The sequence below is a fragment of the Tiliqua scincoides genome, chromosome 2 (assembly GCF_035046505.1).
Source record: "Tiliqua scincoides isolate rTilSci1 chromosome 2, rTilSci1.hap2, whole genome shotgun sequence".
In the NCBI taxonomy this organism is placed as follows: Eukaryota; Metazoa; Chordata; class Lepidosauria; order Squamata; family Scincidae; genus Tiliqua; species Tiliqua scincoides.
The window spans coordinates 208,077,486-208,094,853 of NC_089822.1; positions in this window are offsets into that span (position 1 = coordinate 208,077,486).

The window sequence follows — 17,368 nt, forward strand, 5'->3', positions numbered from 1 at the left end:
AGCTTCTGTAGGAAAATGGGTGGGACAGGGGGGGCAGGTGGTGCAATTTTCTGCCATTTCCCCCTTCCCCATTGTTCCTCATGGAGTTAGTTCTACCTGCATCTGCCATTTTCAGACATTGGGCGTATTCCGTCATCTGAAGTAGGGTGTACGATACGGTATACATTGCCACCTCCTTGTCCTTCCCATGTAGGAACATAACACACTGCCCAGTGGTATCACAGCATCACATGATATTGTGATGTCACTTCTGGGTTCTCCCCAGAGGAGGGAGCAATCACTAAGGCAGCTTCACACCCTCATTCCTTCTCCTGCAAAGGCTCCCCTTGAAAGAGAAGGGATGCAAAACCATCAGCACCTCCTCCAAAACTAGGGTGGAGCCTGAGGAGCATAGTCATTGCTTGGCTTAGCACCTGGGGCAGGTGTGCCTTAGGCTCCACCCTCTTTCCATGTCCCTCAATATCATGTCACATCCCAGTATCTTCGTATTTTCACCTCTCTGCCAGCAGAGTTTCGCCAGTACCTGAGCTTTGTTGATATGACATTTTTCCATTGTTGCACCAGCATTTGTGGCAATTCAAATGACAGCTGGATTTATTCATTAATTTGGGTCATGGCACAGGAAAGGTTGAAGACCAATGACCTAGAAGGCCAGCAAAGCCCCTTCTAAATCTGTGATACTATACAGTAAACACTTGTCTTGTGTTCTTATGTCCTCATCTGCATTTCTGAACCACATCATTTGCTGCCCCTGGAGGAGGTAGGGAACTGTGCAATTTGATAACATCAGGATACAGGATAAGTGTTGCTACCCATAATAGAGTGAGAGATCCCCAACAGGGGGTGCTACTTGTGGTCAGCTCATGTCATTTATAATCAGTAGTTCCAGCCTGAGTGGAAATTGCCATGTTGCTCTGGGAAACACAGCTTGTATTTTAATGCAGACTCTTTCAAGATCTTAAATATAATTTAATATTATAATAATATATTAAGGCTGCAATTCTATACACACAAGGGAGTCAGTCCCATTGAACTTAATGGGACTTCTGAATGGAGATGCATATGATTGTCCTGCAAATATTATCACCGGGACATTTGATGTACTGAACCCAATGCAAGGTACCATCTGTGGTGAGCTAGGGGCATGAAGAAATTTTTCTTAATTTTCTACTGTCCACCCCACACATTTATCTGAACCAAAAAAATAGTCAAAATTCATCCAAATATCAGGTCCTGTCTAGCAACTCCAGGTGACTAGAACACTTTATGAAAAAACCTGATGATATAAACTCAGCAGCATCATGGGTAAATCATGACTGAAAACTCATTATTATAAAACTTAATATAAAACTTATTATTTTATTATATTATTATATATAATATTATTTTAAAAATTATTGTTATAAAAACGTTTATTATGAAAAGCAAAGGCACCATTTAAAATGTTTTATGTCCTGTCTTCCCCTTTACTGTCTTCTCCCGAGGGGTGGGGAGAGGGAGGACATGGAAAATGTTAAATGGCACCATTGCTGAGTAAAGTATCTGCTGCTGCCCCTATTCCTGCCATTACTGCTACCTGCCACTGCCCAATAAGTCAAGACCCCATGGGGAGATTTGGCAGGTGGCAGTTGTCACTTCAGGTGTCATCCGGGTCATTTGTGGGCCTTTGAGCCCATTCCTGACCCAACGGACTCTTGACACAGTTGCCCAGTGATGCTGATCTCTGGTGCTGGCCCTAATGGAAACATTTGTTGAACTTGAGTTTAACCAGATCTGCTGGTGTGCTTCAAGAATAGAGTCTCATCACCACAACCAAAACTGCTTGTCATTAACCGTCCTTCCCCTCTTCCTAGAGTTTCTTAGAATTACCCAGCATGTCTAGAGAATGTGCCAAACCTCACCATATCTGCCAACTTCATGGACTGAAGGTAAAACAAGGAAGGTGAGCAACACACAGCTTGGATGGGTGGCCTTGGCTTAAGCTTCTTATTTATTTTTAATCTCTTGGAGGCTTTGTTTGAAATGGATACGTAAGGGGGAAAAAATAGAGATAAATTATCCCTATTCTTCTAGGGAGAATGCAATGACCCTGAACAGAGGCAAGCAGAGGAGGCTCGCTATTGTTCCTGTAGCACAATGCCTGCCTGAATTAAAACAGAAAGAGATGAACAAATGCTAATTTCTCCTTTCCGCCATGAGACACCAGAGTGAAAATGCTAATGGCATCTGCAGAGGGCCTGAGATAAAAGTCTGTGTGTTTGTGTGTGCATACGTGGTTGGGTTTGAACTGAGAGATAAGCCAGCAAACAAGGTAATTAAAATAATTAAAATGCTAATCAAAGGGGGGCATCAAGCTGAATGATACACAGACAGTGAGGGGGTGGGGAAGGTGAAATGTTGGAAGACAGGGCAAATGTGCATTAGCTTTATTTCAGTGAAATGTCAGAGGAGGGAAAAACAAAAACCTCTTTATCCTGAGTGCTAGGGAAATGAGAATTAGTAACAGAGATTGGGCCTGAAGTTAGTGAGAAGCTGGGAAATTTTGAACAAATGCTAAGAACATTAGAGCATAGGAACAGCCCCACTGGATCAGGCCATAGGCCCATCTAGTCCAGCTTCCCGTATCTCACAGCGGCCCACCAAATGCCCCAGGGAGCACACCAGGTAACAAGAGACCTCATCCTGGTGCCCTCCCTTGCATCTGGCATTCTGACATAGTCCATTTCTTAAATCAGGAGGTTGCACATACATATCTGTCTGTGTGGAGCCCCCGTGGCTGCTTCTACTGCTGCTCTTGGAAGCCGCTGACATATCAGATGGGGTGGAGATGGCCAGACCAGCTCCCTTCCTCCCCTCCCATTTCTGTAGAGATGGCACCTGGGAGGGCTGGAAGGGTAAGACTTTGGGGGTGACACCAACCCCAGTGTTGATACTAAGGTGAAGTTCCAAGTTCTGGCAACTGGTGCCTCCACCTGTTTGCTGCATGTACAGCTTCCTCAGTTTCTGTGACAACAGCAGCAGTTGACATAAACTGTGATTCTGTACGAGCCCAGCAACAGCAGTGTATGCTCCTGCTACCATTGCACAGGGGGCACCATTGTAACTGGACAGAACAATTCTTAGGGACTACCATACACACACAACTGTCAGCATCCAGAATTGCTTCAATCTATATAAGAATGAATTGTGTAGATGTAGATGTACAGATTTTATTTTTTTAAATATGGGGGAATAGTTATTTCTGTATCTTTGACCCAGTGGTCCTTATGCAGTCCAAAATCTGCCCTGCACCTACCAGAAGCTAATGTAATTACATCTGGATAAAATCTTCTCTGTTTCAGCTTAAGACTGTTGCCAAATGCATATTTGGAGTCTTTCTTATCATGCCTGGCTTTTTTGTTTAACATTCAGGTGAAAGAAGAGTTATATTTTCATCCTAAATGTACGTATTACCCTACTGTGGCTTTGTAATTTTTTTGTTTTTGTTTTAGAGTAGATACAGAAGCAGTTGAAACAGAAAGCATGGACCATTCCACTCCCCACTGCTTTTCCTAGCCTGTTCCTCTTCTGTTTCTCTCCTCTGTTCTCCCATCCATTTCTCCTTTTTCCAATTAACCTTCCCCATGGGAAGGCAATAAAAGGGGAGAGGGTGCTTAATATTCTGTGATAATCTGCACAAAAACTCTTTACTGTTTTTCCATGTCTAAGAACAAAGATAATGAGGTGTTTGCAAATTCTCAGTGAAAGCTGTCTGATTATATAGATAAGTGCTCAAAATCTCTGGCTACGCAACTGACTCAGTTTTTAAGGGTAGTCACCAACCAACTGTATTCATTATTAATCCACCCTGTTTACAGATTTCCAGTAGCTCCAAGATTACTAGGGGAGGGGATTTTAAAACAACTCTGTGAGGTAGGTTAGGCTGAGAGTGGTTCAGGCATGTTAAATGATGTTTTGGATTATGTGAAGGAGTTGCGTAGCTAAGGGGAGGCTAGTGGGATGCTATGCTCCGGGGTGGCACAGTTTTGAGGACAGCAGTGCCACCCCAGCGGCGATCACCGACCCTGCTCCCGCCCAGTTCTTTGCCCCCTGCCTGACCTGTACTGCTCTGAATGTAGCCGTAGGAAAATTTCTGAAAAATCAGAAATGCCTTTCTAACGCCTTCCAGAGGCCTCACAACACCCTACAGATGCAACTGGAGCACAGCACTGGACTGGTTGTGTTCAGGAGGGTACAGGTCAGGGGGCCACCCAGTCGGGGGCAGCATTTCTTCCAACTACACCACTGATGTGAAGAGTAGTGAGTCATCTCAGGCTCACATACTCTTCACTCCCTCACCTTCTCTCACCTTGCATGTTGATTTCCTGCCGCCAATCCTGGTTTGAGGCAGGTTTCTGATCCTGGCTCGCAGGGCAAGTACATTGTTTGCCAGACTGGACAAACTAATAAACTATGGTTTGTCTCAAACCAAGATCAGTGTGAAGGAATGACTGCTTGCTAGAGGAGAAGGAAGAGAGAGCCCAAGGCTCTTGTCGTGAGCAAAGGTTGCACAATTTTTTTCTGTAAATCGACTAGAATTCAAAATACATATTTCCCTCCAAAACCCTTGTTAAAACAAGGTGGAAAGGGCTGTTTGGTTTACATTGCCTTCCCAAAAGGCTAACTGAAAGGGGGGGGGAGTTAAGCAGTACCCAAAAGTATATAAGAACAACCTCCTAGACATTCTGTGTAGAAAGTTGGGGTTGAAGAGCTATATGACAGAAGGTGTATCACTGCCGGATTGCATTGCTGAACTACTTGAGAGAAGTACTGCTACCAAAGTTCTCCTTGTAAATAAACCCAGTTCTTTTGAAGAGCTGTATTAATTCTGTTTTTATTCCTATTTAAGTTCTGGCAGAGCACCAGGTGACCGGAGGGTAATCTAGATTCAGTGTTGATAACCCAGAAGGGAAGCATCTCTACTCCCTCAAGGCCTTGCAGAGAGCAGGGCCCTGGAAGACTAGGAGGCAGCAGAACAACCAGACAGGTCAGCTTTGGAATCCCAGGATCCTGGTCAGGAACTAGAGGTGCACTATATTGCGCAATAAGAGCACATAGAGCAATAGGAGTGCCTCATTCCTTGTTCACACACTACCAAACCATATCGGTGACTTAGCTCAAGGCCACCATGCAAATATCATGGCTGTGTACGGATTGAAGCCAATTCTCCCTTTCCATGGCCAATGTTCTGTCCACAACGCTATGCATCTAATGTAAAGGAACCTGAGATTTGACATCTTGTAGAGTAGCAATCATTAAGTACCTGTACAGGAAGATTCCTTCTCAGCCATCTTGTATTCCATCTCTGTCTCTTTTAATTATGTGAAACAGGACCTCTTTTTTGGATTGCTGTTGGGTACAGCATTCAGAGACATCTATTGGCTGTTGAATATATTACAAGTACATGTGTTATTACACCTGCTAGCATTTGTCTGGGTGTGTGTGTGTGTGTGTGTGTGTGTGTGTGTGTGTTGACTTTGAAAGGCAGAAGGCCTGGTCACAGGTGTATGTACATGTGCTTGTACTTGCAGTGTCTGTGATTGAGGAATGGAACTGGTTTGTTGCTTGTCTTGACCTGTAGTAAAAAAAAAAAAAAGCACTGATGTTCTCTCCTGCTGTTATGGGGATGGAGCAGAATCACAGTGGAAAGATTAAAAAGTGCCATGTGCAGAATTCTGTGGAAAACTCCCTGCTAGGAGCTCTGCCTCTCTAGCCCTGTGCTGCACAATGTCTGTGAAAAATGCTTTTCAAGCCAATTGTGTAACGAAAGGGCTTTGGGCTTTAAGCCTCTCCATGGTATTTTCAGCTTCTACTGTTCCCAGAGTCCTCAGTACAAGGTAAAACAAGACAACACATGAATCCTGCTTTATTAACTTAGTTCCTGTCACTTCATTTTGCTGCTTGGATGGGGTGGTGTCTCTAAATATACCTCCTCCATTTGCAGCATCACAGTTAAATCGCAGTTCATTCCCAGTTCCCAGGCTAGCAGTGAAAATAAAAATGCCTCTGCCCAAGGGAGGTTATTTGGTTCTATAGAATTAGTCACAGTCATTCTTGAGCCTAATCTTGAACTGTCTTCTGACCACAGTCTACCAGGCTGCAACCCGATTAAAGATATTCTGTTGATTAACCAGGTGCCTTATAACCAGTAATTAATCAATTAATTGATTAAAATCAAATAATTATGCCTATTACTAGGGATGTGCTGGAGTCACTGTGAACGAGTCGCAAGTCGCAGACCCCCTGACTTGACTCACGAGTCATAGCATGTGGCCATCACGACTCAACCCGAGCCACTTACAGCAGTGGTTCTCACACATTTAGCACCGGGACCCGCTTTTTAGAATGAGAATCTGTCAGGATGCACCAGAAGTGATGTCATGACCGGAAGTGACATCATCAAGCAGGAACATTTTTCACAGTCCTAGGCTGCAATCCTACCCATCCTTACCTAAGAGTAAGTCCCATTTACTATCATTGTTAGAAGAATATGCATAGTAGCTTGTCAAAAGTACAGGTCTGTAAAGTCTAATATATTAAAAATAAAATACTGAGAGGAATGAGGACCCACCTGAAATTGGCTCATGACCCACCTAGTGGGTCCCGACCCACAGTTTGAGAAACACTGACTTACAGACTCATTTTGAGCTGAATCAAGAGTCATTGTGAGAAATTAGTTGAGGCACAAGTCAGGTGCGACTCCACAGAAAAAATGGAGGTATTGGTGGGGTATGTGTATCGGAGTTCTAATTTAACACTGCCCTGATGTTCCCATCCCATCTGCAGTCAGCAATGTGTTGAAGTCCTTCACTTCAACCACCATTTTCATCTCAGTTATGTAAACAAAAGTTCTACCTTTATTTGAGTGAGTGCAGCAGTGCAGAAAAACAATTGGTTCCATTCAAACCCCCATTCACATCACTACTCCCGATTCCGCCTTCAGAAGGAGTGCCAGGCATACCAAGCAGCATGCCACAGACCAACAGGGAGGTGTCTGAGCTCAGCAAGATGGGAGGGGACAGAAGCAGCAGGTCGGAGGGGTATCCTCAGCAGCTGGGAGGCTTACGACCCAATCCTTTGCAGTTCTACTCTGAAATCCCCCTCCCTGGGCTTGTATCCAGTTATTCGTTCCTGTCGCAAGAATCCCCCATCCACTGGGCTCCTTCTCCCCTCACTTGTCCAGAAAAAAAAATCAGGCTATCCATTTGTCCAATTGTTTGTTCCTAGATCGCCAAGAGATCCCCTTCCCTATGTCCTGGTCCCCCCCCCCCGGCTTGTTCTGGTTCATCCCCCCAACCTCATGCAGCAAAAGAAAAAAACGTCCTTAAGCTTTCCCCCTCCCCTTCACCCTCCAGCCCCTACCTCATGGAACCAACCTCATGGAACCCTCCAGCCCCTACCTCATGGAACCAACATATCCTCTGCCCACCATGTCTTCTGCTGCCATCAATCTGAATGCTGTCTTCTGGATCAGCCACGAGGTCTTTGGTGTGATGAGGAAGCAAAAGAAAAAAAAGTAAGTAAGCACACACTCATACATAAAATAGAGGAACAAGCCTACACAAAAAGTGAGTCATTACTCAAGTCAGTTTGAGTCATGACTCATTTCCAAGTCACTGGCCCCAAGTCACAAGTTGGGTCCAAGTCAGTAACGTCCATGACTCAAGTTGACATGAGTCACAAAAAACCGTATTTTCACAACTCGAGTCATCACGTCTCAAATGTCCATCCCTGCCTTTTACTAAAACCTTAGGATAAACCTTTTTTGAGATTGAAGGAAATGAATCACAGTTTCATAAACAACAGCTCCCATGCATTGTTAGAAGGAAAGGTCATCTGTAATATTCTCTGTCATTCCTAATTATACTGACACACCAGATCTTTCAGAATAGTTTAGAAACAAAATAAAAATAATAAGCAAATTGAAGCGTTCGTTTAATTCTCAGCAGGAACAATTAAAATTGGCCTCCAGCAATTAATCAACTAAAGGTTTAGTTAGTTAACTGGTCCATTAAAGCAACCTGCAGTCTATTCCTATGCCTGTGTACTCATATGTACGTGCATGAGTTCCATGGAATGTACTGCCAAGAGACAGTGGGTACAATTGCAGCCTAAACCTTCTTGCTATACAAACCTACAGGTGTTCCAGCCTACATATTCCTACCAATTTACGTGTGGAATTTTTAGAGTGGTATGATGGTGTTTCAAACGCTTGTATGTCACCTTAGGCACATAAAACTGGAAACATTTAACACATTCTATAAATAAATAAAAATACAGAAACCTGAGACCAGAGCAGGGGCTAGATTGTAGGCAGAGAGAGCGTGTTGGTAAGATGAAGTTGCTGAAAATCAGGAATAATTCAGTATGAGATTGTAACAACATGGAAGCAGTACACAAACAAGGAAGTCAACGCTAGTACCACCACTGGAATAGATTCTGAAATAGTTACTTTTGTTCTTAAAAAATGGAGGGGGGGGGTGAAACACACAGCTTCCTTCTATCTGGCAGCCTAATTTACTCACAGAACTGTTGTGATGATAAAAAGGAAGGACCACCACATATAACCCTATTCTTCTTGGAGGAAGAGGGTAAAAATGTGATAAAGAATTTAAAAAATGGATCCCAGGAGCACTATACTCTGGGAGAGGGCCCAGGCTCTCTCTTTCTTGACAGGTGACTTAGGGCCTGATTCAGACCCGTGTGTGTCAGCTTACTGCCAGCACGCACTGTCTCAAATGTGCCATAAGACATATTTGCAAGCCCTTACCGCAGGCCCAGCACTGGAGCTAGCCCAGTGTGAACCCGCACTGTACTGGGCCCACATTCCACCACCTGGTGGTCGTCTCGACCACTGGGCGGCAGGCAGGTGAGTTATGGGATCCACAAGCCAAAAAGCTACTGTAGCAGACCAGTTTCCTCCCAGATTTGATTCTTTTAGAGAGGGTCATGGATGCATTCCTGGGCCCGGTGTGTATGGCTTGTAGCAGGGAGGTGAGTGGGGGTGTGGGGGGAGGCAGGGAGGAGGTGATCTGGAGCGGGGGGAGGTGGGTAGAGGGCAGGTGGAGGGCAGGGAGGAGGCATGGCAGAGGGAGGGAGTAGAGCGGGAGGACAGCAGGAGATCCCTGTTTCAGACTGTGCAGTCCGACATGGGACTCTTCATTTCTGTGCCGGCTCAAGAGCCACCACAGAATTGAGTAGCCCCATTGCAGGACTACTTCCCTTACTCGGAGGAAGGAGACAAATGTCTCCTTCCCCCCAGGAGCTGCAGCGGGCTGCCAAATTGCACTCAGGATGTCACAGTAGCCATTTTGTACCCCATGGCTTGTGGAAGTGTAGTGGAGAGGCTGCAGAAGTTCATTTTGGTGCACACAGCACACTGTCCATTCTAATGCAAGCCTAACTATGATGATGCTAATTTTCTGCAATGGATTTTCTATAGTTCAAAGATTTTAGAGAGACTTAGCAGTATGTTTGGGTTTCCATATTACTTTATCTAGCTGGCAATGCTGCATGGTCGGGTAGACCTTGGCTCCGCATCAAGAAGCCTGGTAGACCTGGGCTCCAAAGACTGTTCTGGCTGTCAGCACCCTCCCCCTGGCTTATTTGCCCCCCTGTTCTGCCTGCACCTATTGCCCCCCTTTGTACCCCCTGATAAAATTCTTCTCAGAGGACCTGCTTCTGAGTATAAATGTATGATATGTATAGGGACAGGGAGGGGAAAATGGCTGCCAGCTAACAGCTCTGCAGCAAGAATGCTCCTAAAACTCTACCAGGCCTACCAGGCCCTGGGACTTTTTCTGCTGTTTTCTCCTGGTATGCCTAGGTCTTTGACAGTGCAGTGTAAGATTGGCCTACTCATGTGGAAAGTAGTATCTTGAAGTCAGTGAGATTTGTGTGGCAGCATTATTGAGAATTATTGGAGGAAACGTTTTTAGTCTTGTACACATTTTGATTGCTCCAGAGAACTCTGCAAACAAGTCTTTTAAAGACATAGTGCAAACTGTTCAGCAATATCTGTCACCAAAACCGCTGATCACAGCAGAAAGGTTGAGATCTCACAAGAGGCACCAGCATGCAGGTGAATCTGTTTCCTCATTTGCAACAGAATTAAGACGGCTTTCAGAACACTGCAATTTCAAGGAGGGCCTTCATGGTGCATAAGAACATAAGAACATAAGAACAGCCCCACTGGATCAGGCCATAGGCCCATCTAGTCCAGCTTCCTGTATCTCACAGCGGCCCACCAAATGCCCCAGGGAGCACACCAGATAACAAGAGACCTCATCCTGGTGCTCTCCCCTACATCTGGCATTCTGACTTAACCCATTCCTAAAATCAGGAGGTTGCGCATACACATCATGGCTTGTACCCCATAATGGATTTTTCCTCCAGAAACTCGTCCAATCCCCTTTTAAAGGCGTCTAGGCTAGACACCAGCACCACATCCTGTGGCAAGGAGTTCCACAGACCGACCACGCGCTGAGTAAAGAAATATTTTCTTTTGTCTGTCCTAACCCGCCCAACACTCAATTTTAGTGGATGTCCCCTGGTTCTGGTATTATGTGAGAGTGTAAAGAGCATCTCCCTATCCACTCTGTCCATCCCCTGCATAATTTTGTATGTCTCAATCATGTCCCCCCTCAGGCGCCTCTTTTCTAGGCTGAAGAGGCCCAAACGCCGTAGCCTTTCCTCATAAGGAAGGTGCCCCAGCCCCGTAATCATCTTAGTTGCTCTCTTTTGCACCTTTTCCATTTCCACTATGTCTTTTTTGAGATGCGGCGACCAGAACTGGACTCAATACTCCAGGTGTGGCCTTACCATCGATTTGTACAACGGCATTATAATATTAGCTGTTTTGTTCTCAATACCCTTCCTAATGATCCCAAGCATAGAATTGGCCTTCTTCACTGCCGCCGCACATTGGGTCGACACTTTCATCAACCTGTCCACCACCACCCCAAGATCTCTCTCCTGATCTGTCACAGACAGCTCAGAACCCATCAGCCTATATCTAAAGTTTTGATTTTTTGCCCCAATGTGCATGACTTTACACTTACTGACATTGAAGCGCATCTGCCATTTTGCTGCCCATTCTGCCAGTCTGGAGAGATCCTTCTGGAGCTCCTCACAATCCTTTCTGGTCTTTACCACTCGGAAAAGTTTGGTGTCATCTGCAAACTTAGCCACTTCACTGCTCAACCCTGTCTCCAGGTCATTTATGAAGAGGTTGAAAAGCACCGGTCCCAGGACAGATCCTTGGGGCACACCGCTTTTCACCTCTCTCCATTGTGAAAATTGCCCATTGACACCCACTCTCTGCCTCCTGGCCTCCAACCAGTTCTCAATCCACGAGAGGACCTGTCCTCTAATTCCCTGACTGTGGAGTTTTTTCAGTAGCCTTTGGTGAGGGACCGTGTCAAACGCCTTCTGAAAGTCCAGATAGATAATGTCCACGGGTTCTCCCGCATCCACATGCCTGTTGACCTTTTCAAAGAATTCTATAAGGTTTGTGAGGCAAGACTTACCCTTACAGAAGCCATGCTGACTCTCCCTCAGCAAGGCCTGTTCGTCTATGTGTTTTGAGATCCTATCTTTGATGAGGCATTCCACCATCTTACCCGGTATGGATGTTAGGCTGACCGGCCTATAGTTTCCCGGGTCCCCCCTCTTTCCCTTTTTAAAAATAGGCGTGACATTTGCTATCCTCCAATCTTCTGGTACTGTGGCCGTTTTGAGGGACAATTTGCATACCTTAGTCAAGAGATCTGCAACTTCATTCTTCAATTCCTTAATAACCCTTGGGTGTATGCCATCAGGGCCCGGTGACTTATTGATCTTTAATTTATCAATGAGGTCTGAAACATCTTCTCTTTTAACCTCTATCTGACTTAACTCCTCGGTCAGGAGGGGCCGTTTGGGCAGCAGTATCTGCCCGAGGTCTTCTGCCGTGAAGACAGATGCAAAGAACTCATTTAATTTCTCTGCCATCTCTAAGTCTCCTTTTATCTCCCCTTTCCCTCCCTCACCATCCAGAGGGCCAACCGCTTCTCTGGCGGGTTTCCTGCTTCTAACATATTTGAAGAAGCTTTTATTATTCCCCTTAATGTTGCTGGCCATGCGTTCCTCATAGTCTCGCTTGGCCTCCCCTATCACCTTCTTACATTTCTTTTGCCACAGTTTATGTTCCTTTTTATTCTCTTCATTAGGGCAAGACTTCCATTTACGGAAGGAAGCTTCCTTGCCCTTCACAGCCTCTCTAACTTGGCTGGTTAGCCATGCGGGCACCCTCCTGGATTTAGTGGAACCCTTCTTTCTTTGCGGTATACACCTCTGCTGGGCCTCTATTACTGTTGTTTTAAGCAGCCTCCATGCACTCTGGAGAGATTGGACTCTTTTTACCCTCCCTTTCAACCTCCTTCTAACCAGCCTCCTCATTTGAGGGAAGTCCGCCCGCCGGAAGTCAAGGGTTTTTGTTAGAGATTTGCCTGGTATTCTTCCCCCAACGTGCACGTCAAAACGGATCGCAGCATGATCACTGTTCCCCAATGGCTCAGTAACGTTTACATCTCTAACCAGGTCCTGCGTACCACACAAAATTAAATCCAGAGTCACCTGTCCTCTGGTGGGCTCCGTGACTAGCTGATCTAAGCCACAGTCATTTAGCACGTCAAGAAATCTGGTTTCCTTATCGTGACCAGAATCCGGTTTCCTTATCGTGACCAGAGGGACTGTGTGGATTGCTTGCCTATCACGGTTCTTCTTACTCTGTTTGTTCTTTCATACTCTCTGCCACTTTTTAAAAAATACAGCAGCAGAGCAGGGTTGGAACAATGAACTCAGGAGAAGCACCACCCCACTTCCCAAAAGGGAATTCTTTATTTTTGGGGAAGTGAGAATAAACTGGTGGCTGCTAGAGGCTTCGCTGCCCAGGTGAATCCATTGCCAAGAGCACCACTTCCTGATGAACTGGCCTGCCTAGAAGGGTCAAGGGGAGCAAATGACCTGGCACACCACACCTGCAGGGTTGGCACCCCATTCCTTCACCTCCCCCCTGCCTTCCTCAGCCCCTGTACAGAGGCGTTCAGAGGGCCAGGGAGGCCGGAGCCAAGGGTTGGAGAAAGCTCTCTGAAGGCCTTCTATGTCCTCTGGGGGAGGCACCTGTAAACCCCACTTCCGTTTTTTGGATAAAAACTAGAAGTGGGTTTTAAGCCTTCCAGAGGGTAGGCTTTATGTAGAAGACTTTATGGAGGGTGTTCTGCAGTCCTGGTCCTGGGCTGCACAAGGACCAGGATCGCAGAGTGCTCGCTCTGTGCACCAGGTGTCCTTTCACCATAGTTCCTATCACCAAAGTTCCTCTTTGAGAGGCCAGAGAAGTATAGCCCATGTTGCATGTCTTATCATTTGAGCTGTAGTATCCCTTGCAAGGGCTTTCATACCTGAGTTGGTGTGCTGTACTGACAGCCTAATGTAGTCTGTATTCTATGCTCCATTGTATGAGAGTGAGTGAGATGGGGGGTGGCAGGAGGTTCTATTTTCTGGTGTCATTCCTTCTCCCATTGTTATCTGTGGATCTAGTCCTATCTACACCAGCTATATTGTTGGCATAGCATTTTTCCTGCATCAAAGACATATATGTTGTCTGAAGGGAGGGTTAGGATATGGTGCACATCAACTCCAGAAGGATCTCTCCAGACTGGCAGAATGGGCAGCAAAATGGCAGATGCGCTTCAATGTCAATAAGTGTAAAGTCATGCACATTGGGGCAAAAAATCAAAACTTCACATATAGGCTGATGGGTTCTGAGCTGCGCGTGACAGATCAGGAGAGAGATCTTGGGGAGGTGGTGGACAGGTCGATGAAAGTGTCGACCCAGTGTGCGGCGGCAGTAAAGGAGGCCAATTCTATGCTTGGGATCATTAGAAAAGGTATTGATAACAAAACGGCTAATATTATAATGCTGTTGTACAGATCAATGGTAAGGCCACACCTGGAGTATTGTGTCCAGTTCTGGTCGCCGCATCTCAAAAAAACATAGTGGAAATGGAGAAGGTGCAAAAGAGACCGCCTAAGATGATTACGGGGCTGGGGCACCTTCCTTATGAGGAAAGGCTATGGCGTTTGGGCCTCTTCAGCCTAGAAAAGAGACGCCTGAGGGGGAACATGATTGAGACTTACAAAATTATGCAGGGGATGGATGGAGTAGATAGACTCTCTTTTGCCTCTCACATAACACCAGAACCGGGGGACATCCACTAAAATTGAGTGTTGGGAGAGTTAGAACAGACAAAAGAAAATATTTCTTTACTCAGCGTGTGGTTGGTCTGTGGAACTCCTTGCCGCAGGAAGTGGTGACGGCATCTGGCCTGGATGCCTGGATAAAAGGGGATTGGACAAGTTTCTGGAGGAAAAATCCATTACGGGTTACAAGCCATGATGTATATGTACAACCTGCTAGTTTTAGAAATGGGCTAAGTCAGAATGCCAGATGCAAGGGAGGGCACCAGAATGAGGTCTCTTGTTATCTGGTGTGCTCCCTGGGGCATTTGGTGGGCCGCTGTGAGATACAGAAAGCTGGACTAGATGGGCCTATGGCCTGATCCAGTGGGGCTGTTCTTATGTTCTTAACTCCTCCTTGCCCCAGTCTCCTTTCTGTTGTGGCCTCTCCTTCGGTGAAGTGATGTTAGCATCAAGCTATGGTGGCGCATCATTTTTCCAATATTGTGCCAGTACCCATGGTGCATCTATTGGCAGGCAGGTGCCTATCCCCTGCCAGTCTGTAGCATGTCCACCAGTAGGACATCTTCTTCAGCAGGGCCAATTTTGCACATGCATTCATGGATATACACTGGCGTACCTCAAGGGATAGGTTTGGAATGTAAGTGTTTGAAGTGAAACAAGACTCTTTTCCATGTATATCACTTCAATAGAACTCAAAAAAGTGCACCAAATATTTCCCCATAATCTGTGCAAACTGCACTCCTCCTTTCATTCGGTTTTTGAGCTCACCTGCTGTTAATGAGAAATGATGCTTTCCTTGAGGTCTTGGTGTAAACACTCTGAATGTGGCACCATGAATAACAGCACACATGCCTAATGAGCTAGGGAAAGTGGGGGATCTGAGGGCATGCAGCTGCTGGAGAAGGGTGAGGGCAGGACATGCATTCGCTGCCATCTGATTGTGCCCTTGTGCCAGATGAATTAGAACGCCCCAGGCCCCAAGACAATGGAGAAGCATCCTGGGTGGTATGGTCCCCTTCCTGCATATGAGATGGTGTCCTGCTTCCTCATCATGAAGTACTAATGCACAAGCACATTAAGGCTCCCACCCAGGGTGGATGCACCCAAGAGTGCTGGCAGGATGGTCTCTTGTAAAATGTCCGCTCCAAATTCCACCTGCCCCTGAGCTGATTCCAACAATCTGTCACAACCAGCCTCCCTGTGTGTTAGACCAGAAATCAGACCTCATTCTGAAGCCTTGGCTTGGCTACAACGCTTTGTTTTGGATGCATGTGCTCACAGAGCATGTCCTCATTTAGCCACAGAACAGAAAGCCGGATGATCCATTTTATCTGATGCTGTTGAAAAATCCATGTGGCGCATGCATCTCCTACTCAGAGCTTCTTGCTATAAATGAGATGTAGCTCCAGCCAGGTCCCTGGGTTTGGCAGCCTGCCCAGGAGCGGTCTAAATCTCATTCTGCAGTTTGAGGCTTGCAGACAGCTATTTAACACAAAGAGCCAAGCTGTTATCTTTTCCCTTAGGGCTACCATCCCTTTCACTTCTCAAATGCCAAATTATAGTCTACATTTAATTTCAATGCCACAGGGAGATTCATGTCAGGGGAGGGCAGCTTCTTAGTTTAAAATTGGCTACATTAGATTAACAGTGATAAAGTTTGGGGCGGGAGGGTTATGGCAGGGAAATCAAGACAGAAACAACTTCCTGTTTCGCTCGTCTAATTCCCAGGGCCTTCAGAGGGCTTCTCTCACTTTTACCTTTCTCTGCAGTGTGAGATGTAAGGACAGGGAGGTGAAAGGACAAGGAGTATCAAGCTTCCTTGGTACAAGCTTAAGGTATCGCTTTTGGATCACACTCTGTCATCAACATTTTTTTTAAAAAAAAGCTCTCCGCTGTTCTGACCTACAGACAGTGTTAGCAGAAGTGACACGGACTTTATAGCCCCGCAGATCTGTGATGAATGTTACTGTATTTCTTATTGTGTCTAGTTTGTGGCTTCTTTTGTTTCTATTTTAAGTTTTTTGCTTACGTTACTTTTTGTTAGTAAGGCGGTAGGAAAGGTTTTTTTAAAAAAATCATCATCATCATTTTCTAGCATGAGCATGAGTCTTCCCTCCCCTTGTGATCCTTTTGTCACTCTTTGTGTAATCTTTAACTCAGACAGCCACCAGCCTCCAGTGTTGAAAGCAATCATTTATTGCTGAATTGGAATTTTGAGTAGCTGAAAGTAATGTGAATAGATATAGTGAAGATGGTAGTCTAAGACTGCAAAAGAAAATGCAACATAGGTGAGAAAATCTCAGGCTTTGTGTTTCCTGTGCTAGTGGCCATGGCCGGCCCATTCATGAGGTCAGCTGAAGTGATTGCCTCAGGCAGCAGACTGGCAGGGAACGCCCAGTTTCATCCACCCACTCACCTCCACTGATCCCACTCTCTAAAGTGGAAAAGGAAGAGGGAGACAGAGCAGAAGGATGGAAGAGAGGAGAGCAGTGGGCTAAAGTGCTGGAGGAGAAGAGGTTATCACACCACTAGGTTGGGGGGTAGCATTTGGCACACCAGCTAAGGCACCAGGAGGCTTTGAGCCAGCCCTGTTATAGCACAATCCTATGCATGTCTACTTAGAAGTAAGTTCCCTTGTGTTCAATGGGACTTACTCCCAGGAAAGTGTGTATAGCAGGGGTGCTCACACTTTTTTGGCTTGAGAGCTACTTTGAAACCCAGCAAGGCCCGGAGATCTACCAGAGTTTTTTTTACAATGTTCGCACCATCATAACATATAACATTTATGTGTACAATGTATGTTGGTGTACCTTGAGCCCCACTGAGTATAACAGGACTTACTCCTGAGTAGACATGCCTAGGATTAGGCTGTGAAGCTGCAATCCTAGCCACACTTACCTGGGAGTAAGCCCCATTGAGTACAATGGGCCTTACTCCCGGCGTTTCCTCCCAGAGGCACCTGAAGGGGGCGGTCGGCACTCCGCGATCTACTCATTTTGCTTCGCGATCTACCGGTAGATTGCGATCCACCTATTGAGCACCCCTGGTGTATAGGATTGCAGCCTTAGGAGTGTTTTCCATATCCTAC